This window comes from Petromyzon marinus, chromosome 17 (genome assembly GCF_048934315.1).
Source record: "Petromyzon marinus isolate PM22_M1 ecotype Great Lakes invasive population chromosome 17, UKy_Petmar_22M1.pri1.0, whole genome shotgun sequence".
In the NCBI taxonomy this organism is placed as follows: domain Eukaryota; kingdom Metazoa; phylum Chordata; class Hyperoartia; order Petromyzontiformes; family Petromyzontidae; genus Petromyzon; species Petromyzon marinus.
The window spans coordinates 11188277-11210010 of record NC_133683.1 but is presented as its reverse complement, the minus strand read 5'-3'; the positions used below and the strand labels follow the sequence as shown (position 1 = coordinate 11210010).

Genomic DNA, 21734 nt, shown 5'->3' with positions numbered 1-21734 from the left:
CAATATTTATCGTGCGAAGTACCGGGTGGAGGCCCCATGGTGTAGAGAGAGTCTCGGCGTATGTAATCGCCACCCCCTGGCATGTTGGTGTTATCGCTTCTCGGCCTTTTGGCTAAGATCAAGTGTAGTATCTGTTCTTATCAGTTTAATATCTGATACGTACTACATTGTGGTACCTTATATTAAATTGATTTTTGGGACAGGGAGATGGAATAGGGGCTTGCTCCGTCCACTCCGCGCATCAACCCGGTATTGCAGTTTCTCCGGGAATGGTGCACCTCCCTGCTGGGGGAGGGACATCATCAAACAAAAGTAGAGTGTGGTGGGTTTTGGTAGCTCTGGTGCATTTGCAAACCCCATTGCCGCTGGTTGTCTGTAATTGGGTGCGTTCTCTCCTGCTCACCAGTTGACTCCATCTTCTCATTTCTGACCAGGAGAGCAGTCATATTTCAGAAATTTAAAATCTATCAAACATATTTCAGAGATATCCAGTAGGGGTGGGTCAGGAAGTAATATGTCATATGCACATGCACTAATATACAAACAGTTTGTTTTATGCTGTACTGCTCTGTTTGTTACGTCTTCATAATGCAGTATTGCGCATTATTCCGTAATTTACCTATCTTAGTCTATCCTGCTTCATGTGCTATGTCGAAAGGCCATTGCCTGAATTTTTACTATACTATCTTGAATTGGCAGTGTTATTAACGAACGAGATTTTTTCGATAGTTTTTTTCATTCGTATGTATTGGTCGAAGAATTTTCATCATTTATTTTGCATTTTCATATTCAAATTATCTGCATCAATTACACTTGCACCTAAGAACTTCCGTGTTTGTTGGCCGAAACATACTCGGTTTGAGATTTTGTCCCTGTTTCAAATATAAATGGCCGTGTGCGTGACTGATCCAAGTTTTACAAAACGGACAAAACACACCATATGTGGTGGCATCGTATGAACATTTTTTGTTAATATTCCGTATCTCTTAACACCTTGGCACATGCGGAATGGTCGTGATAACTTATTGTGCGCATATTCCATGGTAAAGTTACGTCAAGTAGTTTTTAGTTATTTTATTTTCTTTGAAACTATCTACGTGACTTTACTGAAAGACCCAAAGAATATGAATTCCTGCAGTCACGATAGCTTTAAGTCAATATTTATCGTGCGAAGTAACGGGTGGAGGCCCCATGGTGTAGATAGAGCCTCGGCGTATGTAATCGCCACCCCCTGGCAGGTTGGTGTTATCGCTTCTCGGCCTTTTGGCTAAGATCAAGTGTAGTATCTGTTCTTATCAGTTTAATATCTGATACGTACCACATTGTGGTACCTTATATTAAATTGATTTTTGGGACAGGGAGATGGAATAGGGGCTTGCTCCGTCCACTCCGCGCATCAACCCGGTATTGCAGTTTCTCCGGGAATGGTGCACCTCCCTGCTGGGGGAGGGACATCATCAACAAAAGTAGAGTGTGGTGGGTTTTGGTAGCTCTGGTGCATTTGCAAACCCCATTGCCGCTGGTTGTCCGTAATTGGGTGCGTTCTCTCCTGCTCACCAGTTGACTCCATCTTCTCATTTCTGACCAGGAGAGCAGTCATATTTCAGAAATTTAAAATCTATCAAACATTTCAGAGATATCCAGTAGGGGTGGGTCAGGAAGTAATATGTCATATGCACATGCACTAATATACAAACAGTTTGTTTTATGCTGTACTGCTCTGTTTGTTACGTCTTCATAATGCAGTATTGCGCATTATTCCGTAATTTACCTATCTTAGTCTATCCTGCTTCATGTGCTATGTCGAAAGGCCATTGCCTGAATTTTTACTATACTATCTTGAATTGGCAGTGTTATTAACGAACGAGATTTTTTCGATAGTTTTTTTCATTCGTATGTATTGGTCGAAGAATTTTCATCATTTATTTTGCATTTTCATATTCAAATTATCTGCATCAATTACACTTGCACCTAAGAACTTCCGTGTTTGTTGGCCGAAACATACTCGGTTTGAGATTTTGTCCCTGTTTCAAATATAAATGGCCGTGTGCGTGACTGATCCAAGTTTTACAAAACGGACAAAACACACCATATGTGGTGGCATCGTATGAACATTTTTTGTTAATATTCCGTATCTCTTAACACCTTGGCACATGCGGAATGGTCGTGATAACTTATTGTGCGCATATTCCATGGTAAAGTCACGTCAAGTAGTTTTTAGTTATTTTATTTTCTTTGAAACTATCTACGTGACTTTACTGAAAGACCCAAAGAATATGAATTCCTGCAGTCACGATAGCTTTAAGTCAATATTTATCGTGCGAAGTAACGGGTGGAGGCCCCATGGTGTAGATAGAGCCTCGGCGTATGTAATCGCCACCCCCTGGCAGGTTGGTGTTATCGCTTCTCGGCCTTTTGGCTAAGATCAAGTGTAGTATCTGTTCTTATCAGTTTAATATCTGATACGTACCACATTGTGGTACCTTATATTAAATTGATTTTTGGGACAGGGAGATGGAATAGGGGCTTGCTTCGTCCACTCCGCGCATCAACCCGGTATTGCAGTTTCTCCGGGAATGGTGCACCTCCCTGCTGGGGGAGGGACATCATCAAACAAAAGTAGAGTGTGGTGGGTTTTGGTAGCTCTGGGGCATTTGCAAACCCCATTTCCGCTGGTTGTCCGTAATTGGGTGCGTTCTCTCCTGCTCACCAGTTGACTCCATCTTCTCATTTCTGACCAGGAGAGCAGTCATATTTCAGAAATTTAAAATCTATCAAACATATTTCAGAGATATCCAGTAGGGGTGGGTCAGGAAGTAATATGTCATATGCACATGCACTAATATACAAACAGTTTGTTTTATCCTGTACTGCTCTGTTTGTTACGTCTGCATAAAGCAGTATTGCGCATTATTCCGCAATTTACCTATCTTAGTCTATCCTGCTTCATGTGCTATGTCGAAAGGCCATTGCCTGAATTTTTACTATACTTTCTTTAATTGGCAGTGTTATTAACGAACGAGATTTTTTCGATAGTTTTTTTCATTCGTATGTATTGGTCGAAGAATTTTCATCATTTATTTTGCATTTTCATATTCAAATTATCTGCATCAATTACACTTGCACCTAAGAACTTCCGTGTTTGTTGGCCGAAACATACTCGGTTTGAGATTTTGTCCCTGTTTCAAATATAAATGGCCGTGTGCGTGACTGATCCAAGTTTTACAAAACGGACAAAACACACCATATGTGGTGGCATCGTATGAACATTTTTTGTTAATATTCCGTATCTCTTAACACCTTGGCACATGCGGAATGGTCGTGATAACTTATTGTGCGCATATTCCATGGTAAAGTCACGTCAAGTAGTTTTTAGTTATTTTATTTTCTTTGAAACTATCTACGTGACTTTACCGAAAGACCCAAAGAATATGAATTCCTGCAGTCACGATAGCTTTAAGTCAATATTTATCGTGCGAAGTACCGGGTGGAGGCCCCATGGTGTAGAGAGAGTCTCGGCGTATGTAATCGCCACCCCCTGGCATGTTGGTGTTATCGCTTCTCGGCCTTTTGGCTAAGATCAAGTGTAGTATCTGTTCTTATCAGTTTAATATCTGATACGTACCACATTGTGGTACCTTATATTAAATTGATTTTTGGGACAGGGAGATGGAATAGGGGCTTGCTCCGTCCACTCCGCGCATCAACCCGGTATTGCAGTTTCTCCGGGAATGGTGCACCTCCCTGCTGGGGGAGGGACATCATCAAACAAAAGTAGAGTGTGGTGGGTTTTGGTAGCTCTGGTGCATTTGCAAACCCCATTGCCGCTGGTTGTCCGTAATTGGGTGCGTTCTCTCCTGCTCACCAGTTGACTCCATCTTCTCATTTCTGACCAGGAGAGCAGTCATATTTCAGAAATTTAAAATCTATCAAACATATTTCAGAGATATCCAGTAGGGGTGGGTCAGGAAGTAATATGTCATATGCACATGCACTAATATACAAACAGTTTGTTTTATCCTGTACTGCTCTGTTTGTTACGTCTGCATAAAGCAGTATTGCGCATTATTCCGCAATTTACCTATCTTAGTCTATCCTGCTTCATGTGCTATGTCGAAAGGCCATTGCCTGAATTTTTACTATACTTTCTTTAATTGGCAGTGTTATTAACGAACGAGATTTTTTCGATAGTTTTTTTCATTCGTATGTATTGGTCGAAGAATTTTCATCATTTATTTTGCATTTTCATATTCAAATTATCTGCATCAATTACACTTGCACCTAAGAACTTCCGTGTTTGTTGGCCGAAACATACTCGGTTTGAGATTTTGTCCCTGTTTCAAATATAAATGGCCGTGTGCGTGACTGATCCAAGTTTTACAAAACGGACAAAACACACCATATGTGGTGGCATCGTATGAACATTTTTTGTTAATATTCCGTATCTCTTAACACCTTGGCACATGCGGAATGGTCGTGATAACTTATTGTGCGCATATTCCATGGTAAAGTCACGTCAAGTAGTTTTTAGTTATTTTATTTTCTTTGAAACTATCTACGTGACTTTACCGAAAGACCCAAAGAATATGAATTCCTGCAGTCACGATAGCTTTAAGTCAATATTTATCGTGCGAAGTACCGGGTGGAGGCCCCATGGTGTAGAGAGAGTCTCGGCGTATGTAATCGCCACCCCCTGGCATGTTGGTGTTATCGCTTCTCGGCCTTTTGGCTAAGATCAAGTGTAGTATCTGTTCTTATCAGTTTAATATCTGATACGTACCACATTGTGGTACCTTATATTAAATTGATTTTTGGGACAGGGAGATGGAATAGGGGCTTGCTCCGTCCACTCCGCGCATCAACCCGGTATTGCAGTTTCTCCGGGAATGGTGCACCTCCCTGCTGGGGGAGGGACATCATCAAACAAAAGTAGAGTGTGGTGGGTTTTGGTAGCTCTGGTGCATTTGCAAACCCCATTGCCGCTGGTTGTCCGTAATTGGGTGCGTTCTCTCCTGCTCACCAGTTGACTCCATCTTCTCATTTCTGACCAGGAGAGCAGTCATATTTCAGAAATTTAAAATCTATCAAACATATTTCAGAGATATCCAGTAGGGGTGGGTCAGGAAGTAATATGTCATATGCACATGCACTAATATACAAACAGTTTGTTTTATGCTGTACTGCTCTGTTTGTTACGTCTTCATAATGCAGTATTGCGCATTATTCCGTAATTTACCTATCTTAGTCTATCCTGCTTCATGTGCTATGTCGAAAGGCCATTGCCTGAATTTTTACTATACTATCTTGAATTGGCAGTGTTATTAACGAACGAGATTTTTTCGATAGTTTTTTTCATTCGTATGTATTGGTCGAAGAATTTTCATCATTTATTTTGCATTTTCATATTCAAATTATCTGCATCAATTACACTTGCACCTAAGAACTTCCGTGTTTGTTGGCCGAAACATACTCGGTTTGAGATTTTATCCCTGTTTCAAATATAAATGGCCGTGTGCGTGACTGATCCAAGTTTTACAAAACGGACAAAACACACCATATGTGGTGGCATCGTATGAACATTTTTTGTTAATATTCCGTATCTCTTAACACCTTGGCACATGCGGAATGGTCGTGATAACTTATTGTGCGCATATTCCATGGTAAAGTCACGTCAAGTAGTTTTTAGTTATTTTATTTTCTTTGAAACTATCTACGTGACTTTACTGAAAGACCCAAAGAATATGAATTCCTGCAGTCACGAAAGCTTTAAGTCAATATTTTTCGTGCGAAGTAACGGGTGGAGGCCCCATGGTGTAGATAGAGCCTCGGCGTATGTAATCGCCACCCCCTGGCAGGTTGGTGTTATCGCTTCTCGGCCTTTTGGCTAAGATCAAGTGTAGTATCTGTTCTTATCAGTTTAATATCTGATACGTACCACATTGTGGTACCTTATATTAAATTGATTTTTGGGACAGGGAGATGGAATAGGGGCTTGCTCCGTCCACTCCGCGCATCAACCCGGTATTGCAGTTTCTCCGGGAATGGTGCACCTCCCTGCTGGAAGAGGGACATCATCAAACAAAAGTAGAGTGTGGTGGGTTTTGGTAGCTCTGGGGCATTTGCAAACCCCATTGCCGCTGGTTGTCCGTAATTGGGTGCGTTCTCTCCTGCTCACCAGTTGACTCCATCTTCTCATTTCTGACCAGGAGAGCAGTCATATTTCAGAAATTTAAAATCTATCAAACATATTTCAGAGATATCCAGTAGGGGTGGGTCAGGAAGTAATATGTCATATGCACATGCACTAATATACAAACAGTTTGTTTTATCCTGTACTGCTCTGTTTGTTACGTCTGCATAAAGCAGTATTGCGCATTATTCCGCAATTTACCTATCTTAGTCTATCCTGCTTCATGTGCTATGTCGAAAGGCCATTGCCTGAATTTTTACTATACTTTCTTTAATTGGCAGTGTTATTAACGAACGAGATTTTTTCGATAGTTTTTTTCATTCGTATGTATTGGTCGAAGAATTTTCATCATTTATTTTGCATTTTCATATTCAAATTATCTGCATCAATTACACTTGCACCTAAGAACTTCCGTGTTTGTTGGCCGAAACATACTCGGTTTGAGATTTTGTCCCTGTTTCAAATATAAATGGCCGTGTGCGTGACTGATCCAAGTTTTACAAAACGGACAAAACACACCATATGTGGTGGCATCGTATGAACATTTTTTGTTAATATTCCGTATCTCTTAACACCTTGGCACATGCGGAATGGTCGTGATAACTTATTGTGCGCATATTCCATGGTAAAGTCACGTCAAGTAGTTTTTAGTTATTTTATTTTCTTTGAAACTATCTACGTGACTTTACCGAAAGACCCAAAGAATATGAATTCCTGCAGTCACGATAGCTTTAAGTCAATATTTATCGTGCGAAGTACCGGGTGGAGGCCCCATGGTGTAGAGAGAGTCTCGGCGTATGTAATCGCCACCCCCTGGCATGTTGGTGTTATCGCTTCTCGGCCTTTTGGCTAAGATCAAGTGTAGTATCTGTTCTTATCAGTTTAATATCTGATACGTACCACATTGTGGTACCTTATATTAAATTGATTTTTGGGACAGGGAGATGGAATAGGGGCTTGCTCCGTCCACTCCGCGCATCAACCCGGTATTGCAGTTTCTCCGGGAATGGTGCACCTCCCTGCTGGGGGAGGGACATCATCAAACAAAAGTAGAGTGTGGTGGGTTTTGGTAGCTCTGGTGCATTTGCAAACCCCATTGCCGCTGGTTGTCCGTAATTGGGTGCGTTCTCTCCTGCTCACCAGTTGACTCCATCTTCTCATTTCTGACCAGGAGAGCAGTCATATTTCAGAAATTTAAAATCTATCAAACATATTTCAGAGATATCCAGTAGGGGTGGGTCAGGAAGTAATATGTCATATGCACATGCACTAATATACAAACAGTTTGTTTTATGCTGTACTGCTCTGTTTGTTACGTCTTCATAATGCAGTATTGCGCATTATTCCGTAATTTACCTATCTTAGTCTATCCTGCTTCATGTGCTATGTCGAAAGGCCATTGCCTGAATTTTTACTATACTATCTTGAATTGGCAGTGTTATTAACGAACGAGATTTTTTCGATAGTTTTTTTCATTCGTATGTATTGGTCGAAGAATTTTCATCATTTATTTTGCATTTTCATATTCAAATTATCTGCATCAATTACACTTGCACCTAAGAACTTCCGTGTTTGTTGGCCGAAACATACTCGGTTTGAGATTTTGTCCCTGTTTCAAATATAAATGGCCGTGTGCGTGACTGATCCAAGTTTTACAAAACGGACAAAACACACCATATGTGGTGGCATCGTATGAACATTTTTTGTTAATATTCCGTATCTCTTAACACCTTGGCACATGCGGAATGGTCGTGATAACTTATTGTGCGCATATTCCATGGTAAAGTCACGTCAAGTAGTTTTTAGTTATTTTATTTTCTTTGAAACTATCTACGTGACTTTACCGAAAGACCCAAAGAATATGAATTCCTGCAGTCACGATAGCTTTAAGTCAATATTTATCGTGCGAAGTAACGGGTGGAGGCCCCATGGTGTAGATAGAGCCTCGGCGTATGTAATCGCCACCCCCTGGCAGGTTGGTGTTATCGCTTCTCGGCCTTTTGGCTAAGATCAAGTGTAGTATCTGTTCTTATCAGTTTAATATCTGATACGTACCACATTGTGGTACCTTATATTAAATTGATTTTTGGGACAGGGAGATGGAATAGGGGCTTGCTCCGTCCACTCCGCGCATCAACCCGGTATTGCAGTTTCTCCGGGAATGGTGCACCTCCCTGCTGGGGGAGGGACATCATCAAACAAAAGTAGAGTGTGGTGGGTTTTGGTAGCTCTGGTGCATTTGCAAACCCCATTGCCGCTGGTTGTCCGTAATTGGGTGCGTTCTCTCCTGCTCACCAGTTGACTCCATCTTCTCATTTCTGACCAGGAGAGCAGTCATATTTCAGAAATTTAAAATCTATCAAACATATTTCAGAGATATCCAGTAGGGGTGGGTCAGGAAGTAATATGTCATATGCACATGCACTAATATACAAACAGTTTGTTTTATGCTGTACTGCTCTGTTTGTTACGTCTTCATAATGCAGTATTGCGCATTATTCCGTAATTTACCTATCTTAGTCTATCCTGCTTCATGTGCTATGTCGAAAGGCCATTGCCTGAATTTTTACTATACTATCTTGAATTGGCAGTGTTATTAACGAACGAGATTTTTTCGATAGTTTTTTTCATTCGTATGTATTGGTCGAAGAATTTTCATCATTTATTTTGCATTTTCATATTCAAATTATCTGCATCAATTACACTTGCACCTAAGAACTTCCGTGTTTGTTGGCCGAAACATACTCGGTTTGAGATTTTATCCCTGTTTCAAATATAAATGGCCGTGTGCGTGACTGATCCAAGTTTTACAAAACGGACAAAACACACCATATGTGGTGGCATCGTATGAACATTTTTTGTTAATATTCCGTATCTCTTAACACCTTGGCACATGCGGAATGGTCGTGATAACTTATTGTGCGCATATTCCATGGTAAAGTCACGTCAAGTAGTTTTTAGTTATTTTATTTTCTTTGAAACTATCTACGTGACTTTACTGAAAGACCCAAAGAATATGAATTCCTGCAGTCACGAAAGCTTTAAGTCAATATTTTTCGTGCGAAGTAACGGGTGGAGGCCCCATGGTGTAGATAGAGCCTCGGCGTATGTAATCGCCACCCCCTGGCAGGTTGGTGTTATCGCTTCTCGGCCTTTTGGCTAAGATCAAGTGTAGTATCTGTTCTTATCAGTTTAATATCTGATACGTACCACATTGTGGTACCTTATATTAAATTGATTTTTGGGACAGGGAGATGGAATAGGGGCTTGCTCCGTCCACTCCGCGCATCAACCCGGTATTGCAGTTTCTCCGGGAATGGTGCACCTCCCTGCTGGAAGAGGGACATCATCAAACAAAAGTAGAGTGTGGTGGGTTTTGGTAGCTCTGGGGCATTTGCAAACCCCATTGCCGCTGGTTGTCCGTAATTGGGTGCGTTCTCTCCTGCTCACCAGTTGACTCCATCTTCTCATTTCTGACCAGGAGAGCAGTCATATTTCAGAAATTTAAAATCTATCAAACATATTTCAGAGATATCCAGTAGGGGTGGGTCAGGAAGTAATATGTCATATGCACATGCACTAATATACAAACAGTTTGTTTTATCCTGTACTGCTCTGTTTGTTACGTCTGCATAAAGCAGTATTGCGCATTATTCCGCAATTTACCTATCTTAGTCTATCCTGCTTCATGTGCTATGTCGAAAGGCCATTGCCTGAATTTTTACTATACTTTCTTTAATTGGCAGTGTTATTAACGAACGAGATTTTTTCGATAGTTTTTTTCATTCGTATGTATTGGTCGAAGAATTTTCATCATTTATTTTGCATTTTCATATTCAAATTATCTGCATCAATTACACTTGCACCTAAGAACTTCCGTGTTTGTTGGCCGAAACATACTCGGTTTGAGATTTTGTCCCTGTTTCAAATATAAATGGCCGTGTGCGTGACTGATCCAAGTTTTACAAAACGGACAAAACACACCATATGTGGTGGCATCGTATGAACATTTTTTGTTAATATTCCGTATCTCTTAACACCTTGGCACATGCGGAATGGTCGTGATAACTTATTGTGCGCATATTCCATGGTAAAGTCACGTCAAGTAGTTTTTAGTTATTTTATTTTCTTTGAAACTATCTACGTGACTTTACCGAAAGACCCAAAGAATATGAATTCCTGCAGTCACGATAGCTTTAAGTCAATATTTATCGTGCGAAGTACCGGGTGGAGGCCCCATGGTGTAGAGAGAGTCTCGGCGTATGTAATCGCCACCCCCTGGCATGTTGGTGTTATCGCTTCTCGGCCTTTTGGCTAAGATCAAGTGTAGTATCTGTTCTTATCAGTTTAATATCTGATACGTACCACATTGTGGTACCTTATATTAAATTGATTTTGGGACAGGGAGATGGAATAGGGGCTTGCTCCGTCCACTCCGCGCATCAACCCGGTATTGCAGTTTCTCCGGGAATGGTGCACCTCCCTGCTGGGGGAGGGACATCATCAAACAAAAGTAGAGTGTGGTGGGTTTTGGTAGCTCTGGTGCATTTGCAAACCCCATTGCCGCTGGTTGTCCGTAATTGGGTGCGTTCTCTCCTGCTCACCAGTTGACTCCATCTTCTCATTTCTGACCAGGAGAGCAGTCATATTTCAGAAATTTAAAATCTATCAAACATATTTCAGAGATATCCAGTAGGGGTGGGTCAGGAAGTAATATGTCATATGCACATGCACTAATATACAAACAGTTTGTTTTATGCTGTACTGCTCTGTTTGTTACGTCTTCATAATGCAGTATTGCGCATTATTCCGTAATTTACCTATCTTAGTCTATCCTGCTTCATGTGCTATGTCGAAAGGCCATTGCCTGAATTTTTACTATACTATCTTGAATTGGCAGTGTTATTAACGAACGAGATTTTTTCGATAGTTTTTTTCATTCGTATGTATTGGTCGAAGAATTTTCATCATTTATTTTGCATTTTCATATTCAAATTATCTGCATCAATTACACTTGCACCTAAGAACTTCCGTGTTTGTTGGCCGAAACATACTCGGTTTGAGATTTTGTCCCTGTTTCAAATATAAATGGCCGTGTGCGTGACTGATCCAAGTTTTACAAAACGGACAAAACACACCATATGTGGTGGCATCGTATGAACATTTTTTGTTAATATTCCGTATCTCTTAACACCTTGGCACATGCGGAATGGTCGTGATAACTTATTGTGCGCATATTCCATGGTAAAGTCACGTCAAGTAGTTTTTAGTTATTTTATTTTCTTTGAAACTATCTACGTGACTTTACTGAAAGACCCAAAGAATATGAATTCCTGCAGTCACGATAGCTTTAAGTCAATATTTATCGTGCGAAGTAACGGGTGGAGGCCCCATGGTGTAGATAGAGCCTCGGCGTATGTAATCGCCACCCCCTGGCAGGTTGGTGTTATCGCTTCTCGGCCTTTTGGCTAAGATCAAGTGTAGTATCTGTTCTTATCAGTTTAATATCTGATACGTACCACATTGTGGTACCTTATATTAAATTGATTTTTGGGACAGGGAGATGGAATAGGGGCTTGCTCCGTCCACTCCGCGCATCAACCCGGTATTGCAGTTTCTCCGGGAATGGTGCACCTCCCTGCTGGGGGAGGGACATCATCAAACAAAAGTAGAGTGTGGTGGGTTTTGGTAGCTCTGGTGCATTTGCAAACCCCATTGCCGCTGGTTGTCCGTAATTGGGTGCGTTCTCTCCTGCTCACCAGTTGACTCCATCTTCTCATTTCTGACCAGGAGAGCAGTCATATTTCAGAAATTTAAAATCTATCAAACATATTTCAGAGATATCCAGTAGGGGTGGGTCAGGAAGTAATATGTCATATGCACATGCACTAATATACAAACAGTTTGTTTTATGCTGTACTGCTCTGTTTGTTACGTCTTCATAATGCAGTATTGCGCATTATTCCGTAATTTACCTATCTTAGTCTATCCTGCTTCATGTGCTATGTCGAAAGGCCATTGCCTGAATTTTTACTATACTATCTTGAATTGGCAGTGTTATTAACGAACGAGATTTTTTCGATAGTTTTTTTCATTCGTATGTATTGGTCGAAGAATTTTCATCATTTATTTTGCATTTTCATATTCAAATTATCTGCATCAATTACACTTGCACCTAAGAACTTCCGTGTTTGTTGGCCGAAACATACTCGGTTTGAGATTTTGTCCCTGTTTCAAATATAAATGGCCGTGTGCGTGACTGATCCAAGTTTTACAAAACGGACAAAACACACCATATGTGGTGGCATCGTATGAACATTTTTTGTTAATATTCCGTATCTCTTAACACCTTGGCACATGCGGAATGGTCGTGATAACTTATTGTGCGCATATTCCATGGTAAAGTCACGTCAAGTAGTTTTTAGTTATTTTATTTTCTTTGAAACTATCTACGTGACTTTACTGAAAGACCCAAAGAATATGAATTCCTGCAGTCACGATAGCTTTAAGTCAATATTTATCGTGCGAAGTAACGGGTGGAGGCCCCATGGTGTAGATAGAGCCTCGGCGTATGTAATCGCCACCCCCTGGCAGGTTGGTGTTATCGCTTCTCGGCCTTTTGGCTAAGATCAAGTGTAGTATCTGTTCTTATCAGTTTAATATCTGATACGTACCACATTGTGGTACCTTATATTAAATTGATTTTTGGGACAGGGAGATGGAATAGGGGCTTGCTCCGTCCACTCCGCGCATCAACCCGGTATTGCAGTTTCTCCGGGAATGGTGCACCTCCCTGCTGGGGGAGGGACATCATCAAACAAAAGTAGAGTGTGGTGGGTTTTGGTAGCTCTGGTGCATTTGCAAACCCCATTGCCGCTGGTTGTCCGTAATTGGGTGCGTTCTCTCCTGCTCACCAGTTGACTCCATCTTCTCATTTCTGACCAGGAGAGCAGTCATATTTCAGAAATTTAAAATCTATCAAACATATTTCAGAGATATCCAGTAGGGGTGGGTCAGGAAGTAATATGTCATATGCACATGCACTAATATACAAACAGTTTGTTTTATGCTGTACTGCTCTGTTTGTTACGTCTTCATAATGCAGTATTGCGCATTATTCCGTAATTTACCTATCTTAGTCTATCCTGCTTCATGTGCTATGTCGAAAGGCCATTGCCTGAATTTTTACTATACTATCTTGAATTGGCAGTGTTATTAACGAACGAGATTTTTTCGATAGTTTTTTTCATTCGTATGTATTGGTCGAAGAATTTTCATCATTTATTTTGCATTTTCATATTCAAATTATCTGCATCAATTACACTTGCACCTAAGAACTTCCGTGTTTGTTGGCCGAAACATACTCGGTTTGAGATTTTATCCCTGTTTCAAATATAAATGGCCGTGTGCGTGACTGATCCAAGTTTTACAAAACGGACAAAACACACCATATGTGGTGGCATCGTATGAACATTTTTTGTTAATATTCCGTATCTCTTAACACCTTGGCACATGCGGAATGGTCGTGATAACTTATTGTGCGCATATTCCATGGTAAAGTCACGTCAAGTAGTTTTTAGTTATTTTATTTTCTTTGAAACTATCTACGTGACTTTACTGAAAGACCCAAAGAATATGAATTCCTGCAGTCACGATAGCTTTAAGTCAATATTTATCGTGCGAAGTAACGGGTGGAGGCCCCATGGTGTAGATAGAGCCTCGGCGTATGTAATCGCCACCCCCTGGCAGGTTGGTGTTATCGCTTCTCGGCCTTTTGGCTAAGATCAAGTGTAGTATCTGTTCTTATCAGTTTAATATCTGATACGTACCACATTGTGGTACCTTATATTAAATTGATTTTTGGGACAGGGAGATGGAATAGGGGCTTGCTCCGTCCACTCCGCGCATCAACCCGGTATTGCAGTTTCTCCGGGAATGGTGCACCTCCCTGCTGGAAGAGGGACATCATCAAACAAAAGTAGAGTGTGGTGGGTTTTGGTAGCTCTGGGGCATTTGCAAACCCCATTGCCGCTGGTTGTCCGTAATTGGGTGCGTTCTCTCCTGCTCACCAGTTGACTCCATCTTCTCATTTCTGACCAGGAGAGCAGTCATATTTCAGAAATTTAAAATCTATCAAACATATTTCAGAGATATCCAGTAGGGGTGGGTCAGGAAGTAATATGTCATATGCACATGCACTAATATACAAACAGTTTGTTTTATCCTGTACTGCTCTGTTTGTTACGTCTGCATAAAGCAGTATTGCGCATTATTCCGCAATTTACCTATCTTAGTCTATCCTGCTTCATGTGCTATGTCGAAAGGCCATTGCCTGAATTTTTACTATACTTTCTTTAATTGGCAGTGTTATTAACGAACGAGATTTTTTCGATAGTTTTTTTCATTCGTATGTATTGGTCGAAGAATTTTCATCATTTATTTTGCATTTTCATATTCAAATTATCTGCATCAATTACACTTGCACCTAAGAACTTCCGTGTTTGTTGGCCGAAACATACTCGGTTTGAGATTTTGTCCCTGTTTCAAATATAAATGGCCGTGTGCGTGACTGATCCAAGTTTTACAAAACGGACAAAACACACCATATGTGGTGGCATCGTATGAACATTTTTTGTTAATATTCCGTATCTCTTAACACCTTGGCACATGCGGAATGGTCGTGATAACTTATTGTGCGCATATTCCATGGTAAAGTCACGTCAAGTAGTTTTTAGTTATTTTATTTTCTTTGAAACTATCTACGTGACTTTACCGAAAGACCCAAAGAATATGAATTCCTGCAGTCACGATAGCTTTAAGTCAATATTTATCGTGCGAAGTACCGGGTGGAGGCCCCATGGTGTAGAGAGAGTCTCGGCGTATGTAATCGCCACCCCCTGGCATGTTGGTGTTATCGCTTCTCGGCCTTTTGGCTAAGATCAAGTGTAGTATCTGTTCTTATCAGTTTAATATCTGATACGTACCACATTGTGGTACCTTATATTAAATTGATTTTTGGGACAGGGAGATGGAATAGGGGCTTGCTCCGTCCACTCCGCGCATCAACCCGGTATTGCAGTTTCTCCGGGAATGGTGCACCTCCCTGCTGGGGGAGGGACATCATCAAACAAAAGTAGAGTGTGGTGGGTTTTGGTAGCTCTGGTTCATTTGCAAACCCCATTGCCGCTGGTTGTCCGTAATTGGGTGCGTTCTCTCCTGCTCACCAGTTGCCTCCATCTTCCAGTGGGGGTGGGTCAGGAAGTAATATGTCATATGCACATGCACTTATATACAAACAGTTTGTTTTATCCTGTACTGCTCTGTTTGTTACGTCTTCATAATGCAGTATTGCGCATTATTCCGTAATTTACCTATCTTAGTCTATCCTGCTTCATGTGCTATGTCGAAAGGCCATTGCCTGAATTTTTACTATACTTTCTTTAATTGGCAGTGTTATTAACGAACAAGATTTTTTCGATAGTTTTTTTCATTCGTATGTATTGATCGAAGAATTTTCATCATTTATTTTGCATTTTCATATTCAAATTATCTGCATCAATTACACTTGCACCTAAGAACTTCCGTGTTTGTTGGCCGAAACATACTCGGTTTGAGATTTTGTCCCTGTTTCAAATATAAATGGCCGTGTGCGTGACTGATCCAAGTTTTACAAAACGGACAAAACACACCATATGTGGTGGCATCGTATGAACATTTTTTGTTAATATTCCGTATCTCTTAACACCTTGGCACATGCGGAATGGTCGTGATAACTTATTGTGCGCATATTCCATGGTAAAGTCACGTCAAGTAGTTTTTAGTTATTTTATTTTCTTTGAAACTATCTACGTGACTTTACCGAAAGACCCAAAGAATATGAATTCCTGCAGTCACGATAGCTTTAAGTCAATATTTATCGTGCGAAGTAACGGGTGGAGGCCCCATGGTGTAGATAGAGCCTCGGCGTATGTAATCGCCACCCCCTGGCAGGTTGGTGTTATCGCTTCTCGGCCTTTTGGCTAAGATCAAGTGTAGTATCTGTTCTTATCAGTTTAATATCTGATACGTACCACATTGTGGTACCTTATATTAAATTGATTTTTGGGACAGGGAGATGGAATAGGGGCTTGCTCCGTCCACTCCGCGCATCAACCCGGTATTGCAGTTTCTCCGGGAATGGTGCACCTCCCTGCTGGGGGAGGGACATCATCAAACAAAAGTAGAGTGTGGTGGGTTTTGGTAGCTCTGGTGCATTTGCAAACCCCATTGCCGCTGGGTGTCCGTAATTGGGTGCGTTCTCTCCTGCTCACCAGTCGCCTCCATCTTCTCATTTCTGACCAGGAGAGCAGTCAAATTTCAGAAATTTAAAATCTATCTAACATTTTTCAGAGATATCCAGTAGGGGTGGGTCAGGAAGTAATATGTCATATGCACATGCACTAATATACAAACAGTTTGTTTTATCCTGTACTACTCTGTTTGTTACGTCTGCATAAAGCAGTATTGCGCATTATTCCGCAATTTACCTATCTTAGTCTATCCTGCTTCATGTGCTATGTCGAAAGGCCATTGCCTGAATTTTTACTATACTTTCTTTAATTGGCAGTGTTATTAACGAACGAGATTTTTTCGATAGTTTTTTTTCATTCGTATGTATTGGTCGAATTATTTTTATCATTTATTTTGCATTAACATATTCAAATTATCTGCATCAGTTACACTTGCACCTAAGAACTTCCGTGTTTGTTGGCCGAAACATACTCGGTTTGAGATTTTGTCCCTGTTTCAAATATAAATGGCCGTGTGCGTGACTGATCCAAGTTTTACAAAACGGACAAAACACACCATATGTGGTGGCATCGTATGAATTTTTTTGTTAATATTCCGTATCTCTTAACACCTTGGCACATGCGGAATGGTCGTGATAACTTATTGTGCGCATATTCCATGGTAAAGTCACGTCAAGTAGTTTTTAGTTATTTTATTTTCTTTGAAACTATCTACGTGACTTTACCGAAAGACCCAAAGAATATGAATTCCTGCAGTCACGATCCCTTTAAGTCAATATTTATCGTGCGAAGTAACGAGTGGAGGCCCCATGGTGTAGATAGAGTCTCGGCGTATGTAATCGCCACCCCCTGGCAGGTAGATGTTATCGCTTCTCGGCCTTTTGGCTAAGATCAAGTGTAATATCTGTTCTTATCAGTTTAATATCTGATACGTACCACATTGTGGTACCTTATATTAAATTGATTTTTGGGACAGGGAGATGGAATAGGGGCTTGCTCCGTCCACTCCGCGCATCAACCCGGTGTTGCAGTTTCTCTGGGAATGGTGCACCTCCCTGCTGGGGGAGGGACATCATCAAACAAAAGTAGAGTGTGGTGGGTTTTGGTAGCTCTGGTTCATTTGCAAACCCCATTGCCGCTGGTTGTCCGTAATTGGGTGCGTTCTCTCCTGCTCACCAGTTGCCTCCATCTTCCAGTGGGGGTGGGTCAGGAAGTAATATGTCATATGCACATGCACTTATATACAAACAGTTTGTTTTATCCTGTACTGCTCTGTTTGTTACGTCTTCATAATGCAGTATTGCGCATTATTCCGTAATTTACCTATCTTAGTCTATCCTGCTTCATGTGCTATGTCGAAAGGCCATTGCCTGAATTTTTACTATACTTTCTTTAATTGGCAGTGTTATTAACGGACGAGATTTTTTCGATAGTTTTTTTCATTCGTATGTATTGGTCGAAGAATTTTTATCATTTATTTTGCATTTTCATATTCAAATTATCTGCATCAATTACACTTGCACCTAAGAACTTCCGTGTTTGTTGGCCGAAACATACTCGGTTTGAGATTTTGTCCCTGTTTCAAATATAAATGGCCGTGTGCGTGACTGATCCAAGTTTTACAAAACGGACAAAACACACCATATGTGGTGGCATCGTATGAAATTTTTTTGTTAATATTCCGTATCTCTTAACACCTTGGCACATGCGGAATGGTCGTGATAACTTATTGTGCGCATATTCCTTGGTAAAGTCACGTCAAGTAGTTTTTAGTTATTTTATTTTCTTTGAAACTATCTACGTGACTTTACAGAAAGACCCAAAGAATATGAATTCCTGCAGTCACGATAGCTTTAAGTCAATATTTATCGTGCGAAGTACCGGGTGGAGGCCCCATGGTGTAGAGAGAGCCTCGGCGTATGTAATCGCCACCCCCTGGCAGGTTGGTGTTATCGCTTCTCGGCCTTTTGGCTAAGATCAAGTGTAGTATCTGTTCTTATCAGTTTAATATCTGATACGTACCACATTGTGGTACCTTATATTAAATTGATTTTTGGGACAGGGAGATGGAATAGGGGCTTGCTCCGTCCACTCCGCGCATCAACCCGGTGTTGCAGTTTCTCTGGGAATGGTGCACCTCCCTGCTGGGGGAGGGACATCATCAAACAAAAGTAGAGTGTGGTGGGTTTTGGTAGCTCTGGTTCATTTGCAAACCCCATTGCCGCTGGTTGTCCGTAATTGGGTGCGTTCTCTCCTGCTCACCAGTTGCCTCCATCTTCCAGTGGGGGTGGGTCAGGAAGTAATATGTCATATGCACATGCACTTATATACAAACAGTTTGTTTTATCCTGTACTGCTCTGTTTGTTACGTCTTCATAATGCAGTATTGCGCATTATTCCGTAATTTACCTATCTTAGTCTATCCTGCTTCATGTGCTATGTCGAAAGGCCATTGCCTGAATTTTTACTATACTTTCTTTAATTGGCAGTGTTATTAACGGACGAGATTTTTTCGATAGTTTTTTTCATTCGTATGTATTGGTCGAAGAATTTTTATCATTTATTTTGCATTTTCATATTCAAATTATCTGCATCAATTACACTTGCACCTAAGAACTTCCGTGTTTGTTGGCCGAAACATACTCGGTTTGAGATTTTGTCCCTGTTTCAAATATAAATGGCCGTGTGCGTGACTGATCCAAGTTTTACAAAACGGACAAAACACACCATATGTGGTGGCATCGTATGAAATTTTTTTGTTAATATTCCGTATCTCTTAACACCTTGGCACATGCGGAATGGTCGTGATAACTTATTGTGCGCATATTCCTTGGTAAAGTCACGTCAAGTAGTTTTTAGTTATTTTATTTTCTTTGAAACTATCTACGTGACTTTACAGAAAGACCCAAAGAATATGAATTCCTGCAGTCACGATAGCTTTAAGTCAATATTTATCGTGCGAAGTACCGGGTGGAGGCCCCATGGTGTAGAGAGAGCCTCGGCGTATGTAATCGCCACCCCCTGGCAGGTTGGTGTTATCGCTTCTCGGCCTTTTGGCTAAGATCAAGTGTAGTATCTGTTCTTATCAGTTTAATATCTGATACGTACCACATTGTGGTACCTTATATTAAATTGATTTTTGGGACAGGGAGATGGAATAGGGGCTTGCTCCGTCCACTCCGCGCATCAACCCGGTATTGCAGTTTCTCCGGGAATGGTGCACCTCCCTGCTGGGGGAGGGACATCATCAAACAAAAGTAGAGTGTGGTGGGTTTTGGTAGCTCTGGTGCATTTGCAAACCCCATTGCCGCTGGGTGTCCGTAATTGGGTGCGTTCTCTCCTGCTCACCAGTCGCCTCCATCTTCTCATTTCTGACCAGGAGAGCAGTCAAATTTCAGAAATTTAAAATCTATCTAACATTTTTCAGAGATATCCAGTAGGGGTGGGTCAGGAAGTAATATGTCATATGCACATGCACTAATATACAAACAGTTTGTTTTATCCTGTACTACTCTGTTTGTTACGTCTGCATAAAGCAGTATTGCGCATTATTCCGCAATTTACCTATCTTAGTCTATCCTGCTTCATGTGCTATGTCGAAAGGCCATTGCCTGAATTTTTACTATACTTTCTTTAATTGGCAGTGTTATTAACGAACGAGATTTTTTCGATAGTTTTTTTTCATTCGTATGTATTGGTCGAATTATTTTTATCATTTATTTTGCATTAACATATTCAAATTATCTGCATCAGTTACACTTGCACCTAAGAACTTCCGTGTTTGTTGGCCGAAACATACTCGGTTTGAGATTTTGTCCCTGTTTCAAATATAAATGGCCGTGTGCGTGACTGATCCAAGTTTTACAAAACGGACAAAACACACCATATGTGGTGGCATCGTATGAATTTTTTTGTTAATATTCCGTATCTCTTAACACCTTGGCACATGCGGAATGGTCGTGATAACTTATTGTGCGCATATTCCATGGTAAAGTCACGTCAAGTAGTTTTTAGTTATTTTATTTTCTTTGAAACTATCTACGTGACTTTACCGAAAGACCCAAAGAATATGAATTCCTGCAGTCACGATCCCTTTAAGTCAATATTTATCGTGCGAAGTAACGAGTGGAGGCCCCATGGTGTAGATAGAGTCTCGGCGTATGTAATCGCCACCCCCTGGCAGGTAGATGTTATCGCTTCTCGGCCTTTTGGCTAAGATCAAGTGTAATATCTGTTCTTATCAGTTTAATATCTGATACGTACCACATTGTGGTACCTTATATTAAATTGATTTTTGGGACAGGGAGATGGAATAGGGGCTTGCTCCGTCCACTCCGCGCATCAACCCGGTGTTGCAGTTTCTCTGGGAATGGTGCACCTCCCTGCTGGGGGAGGGACATCATCAAACAAAAGTAGAGTGTGGTGGGTTTTGGTAGCTCTGGTTCATTTGCAAACCCCATTGCCGCTGGTTGTCCGTAATTGGGTGCGTTCTCTCCTGCTCACCAGTTGCCTCCATCTTCCAGTGGGGGTGGGTCAGGAAGTAATATGTCATATGCACATGCACTTATATACAAACAGTTTGTTTTATCCTGTACTGCTCTGTTTGTTACGTCTTCATAATGCAGTATTGCGCATTATTCCGTAATTTACCTATCTTAGTCTATCCTGCTTCATGTGCTATGTCGAAAGGCCATTGCCTGAATTTTTACTATACTTTCTTTAATTGGCAGTGTTATTAACGGACGAGATTTTTTCGATAGTTTTTTTCATTCGTATGTATTGGTCGAAGAATTTTTATCATTTATTTTGCATTTTCATATTCAAATTATCTGCATCAATTACACTTGCACCTAAGAACTTCCGTGTTTGTTGGCCGAAACATACTCGGTTTGAGATTTTGTCCCTGTTTCAAATATAAATGGCCGTGTGCGTGACTGATCCAAGTTTTACAAAACGGACAAAACACACCATATGTGGTGGCATCGTATGAAATTTTTTTGTTAATATTCCGTATCTCTTAACACCTTGGCACATGCGGAATGGTCGTGATAACTTATTGTGCGCATATTCCTTGGTAAAGTCACGTCAAGTAGTTTTTAGTTATTTTATTTTCTTTGAAACTATCTACGTGACTTTACAGAAAGACCCAAAGAATATGAATTCCTGCAGTCACGATAGCTTTAAGTCAATATTTATCGTGCGAAGTACCGGGTGGAGGCCCCATGGTGTAGAGAGAGTCTCGGCGTATGTAATCG

The 21734-nt window shown here is 40.9% G+C and overlaps 19 non-coding genes across 19 annotated transcripts; all 19 read left to right on the top strand.

The window, feature by feature from the left end:
- The first annotated feature begins 92 nt into the window (after positions 1-92).
- Positions 93-283, top strand: LOC142924961 (U2 spliceosomal RNA). Its single transcript, XR_012942063.1, has one exon. It is a non-coding gene; the product is annotated as a U2 spliceosomal RNA (small nuclear RNA).
- Positions 284-1247: 964 nt separating this feature from the next.
- Positions 1248-1438, top strand: LOC142924926 (U2 spliceosomal RNA). The gene has a single exon (XR_012942029.1). It is a non-coding gene; the product is annotated as a U2 spliceosomal RNA (small nuclear RNA).
- A 961-nt stretch (positions 1439-2399) lies between these two features.
- Positions 2400-2590, top strand: LOC142924964 (U2 spliceosomal RNA). Its single transcript, XR_012942066.1, has one exon. It is a non-coding gene; the product is annotated as a U2 spliceosomal RNA (small nuclear RNA).
- A 964-nt stretch (positions 2591-3554) lies between these two features.
- On the top strand, positions 3555-3745 carry LOC142924925 (U2 spliceosomal RNA). Its single transcript, XR_012942028.1, has one exon. It is a non-coding gene; the product is annotated as a U2 spliceosomal RNA (small nuclear RNA).
- A 964-nt stretch (positions 3746-4709) lies between these two features.
- On the top strand, positions 4710-4900 carry LOC142924924 (U2 spliceosomal RNA). The gene has a single exon (XR_012942027.1). It is a non-coding gene; the product is annotated as a U2 spliceosomal RNA (small nuclear RNA).
- A 964-nt stretch (positions 4901-5864) lies between these two features.
- LOC142924923 (U2 spliceosomal RNA) lies at positions 5865-6055 on the top strand. Its single transcript, XR_012942026.1, has one exon. It is a non-coding gene; the product is annotated as a U2 spliceosomal RNA (small nuclear RNA).
- A 964-nt stretch (positions 6056-7019) lies between these two features.
- LOC142924922 (U2 spliceosomal RNA) lies at positions 7020-7210 on the top strand. Its single transcript, XR_012942025.1, has one exon. It is a non-coding gene; the product is annotated as a U2 spliceosomal RNA (small nuclear RNA).
- Positions 7211-8174: 964 nt separating this feature from the next.
- Positions 8175-8365, top strand: LOC142924921 (U2 spliceosomal RNA). The gene has a single exon (XR_012942024.1). It is a non-coding gene; the product is annotated as a U2 spliceosomal RNA (small nuclear RNA).
- Positions 8366-9329: 964 nt separating this feature from the next.
- LOC142924920 (U2 spliceosomal RNA) lies at positions 9330-9520 on the top strand. Its single transcript, XR_012942023.1, has one exon. It is a non-coding gene; the product is annotated as a U2 spliceosomal RNA (small nuclear RNA).
- A 964-nt stretch (positions 9521-10484) lies between these two features.
- LOC142924998 (U2 spliceosomal RNA) lies at positions 10485-10674 on the top strand. Its single transcript, XR_012942100.1, has one exon. It is a non-coding gene; the product is annotated as a U2 spliceosomal RNA (small nuclear RNA).
- A 964-nt stretch (positions 10675-11638) lies between these two features.
- LOC142924919 (U2 spliceosomal RNA) lies at positions 11639-11829 on the top strand. The gene has a single exon (XR_012942022.1). It is a non-coding gene; the product is annotated as a U2 spliceosomal RNA (small nuclear RNA).
- Positions 11830-12793: 964 nt separating this feature from the next.
- On the top strand, positions 12794-12984 carry LOC142924918 (U2 spliceosomal RNA). Its single transcript, XR_012942021.1, has one exon. It is a non-coding gene; the product is annotated as a U2 spliceosomal RNA (small nuclear RNA).
- A 964-nt stretch (positions 12985-13948) lies between these two features.
- LOC142924917 (U2 spliceosomal RNA) lies at positions 13949-14139 on the top strand. Its single transcript, XR_012942020.1, has one exon. It is a non-coding gene; the product is annotated as a U2 spliceosomal RNA (small nuclear RNA).
- A 964-nt stretch (positions 14140-15103) lies between these two features.
- On the top strand, positions 15104-15294 carry LOC142924916 (U2 spliceosomal RNA). The gene has a single exon (XR_012942019.1). It is a non-coding gene; the product is annotated as a U2 spliceosomal RNA (small nuclear RNA).
- Positions 15295-16189: 895 nt separating this feature from the next.
- On the top strand, positions 16190-16380 carry LOC142924915 (U2 spliceosomal RNA). The gene has a single exon (XR_012942018.1). It is a non-coding gene; the product is annotated as a U2 spliceosomal RNA (small nuclear RNA).
- Positions 16381-17344: 964 nt separating this feature from the next.
- On the top strand, positions 17345-17535 carry LOC142925011 (U2 spliceosomal RNA). The gene has a single exon (XR_012942113.1). It is a non-coding gene; the product is annotated as a U2 spliceosomal RNA (small nuclear RNA).
- Positions 17536-18430: 895 nt separating this feature from the next.
- On the top strand, positions 18431-18621 carry LOC142924977 (U2 spliceosomal RNA). Its single transcript, XR_012942079.1, has one exon. It is a non-coding gene; the product is annotated as a U2 spliceosomal RNA (small nuclear RNA).
- Positions 18622-19516: 895 nt separating this feature from the next.
- On the top strand, positions 19517-19707 carry LOC142924914 (U2 spliceosomal RNA). Its single transcript, XR_012942017.1, has one exon. It is a non-coding gene; the product is annotated as a U2 spliceosomal RNA (small nuclear RNA).
- Positions 19708-20671: 964 nt separating this feature from the next.
- On the top strand, positions 20672-20862 carry LOC142925010 (U2 spliceosomal RNA). The gene has a single exon (XR_012942112.1). It is a non-coding gene; the product is annotated as a U2 spliceosomal RNA (small nuclear RNA).
- Positions 20863-21734: the final 872 nt, after the last annotated feature.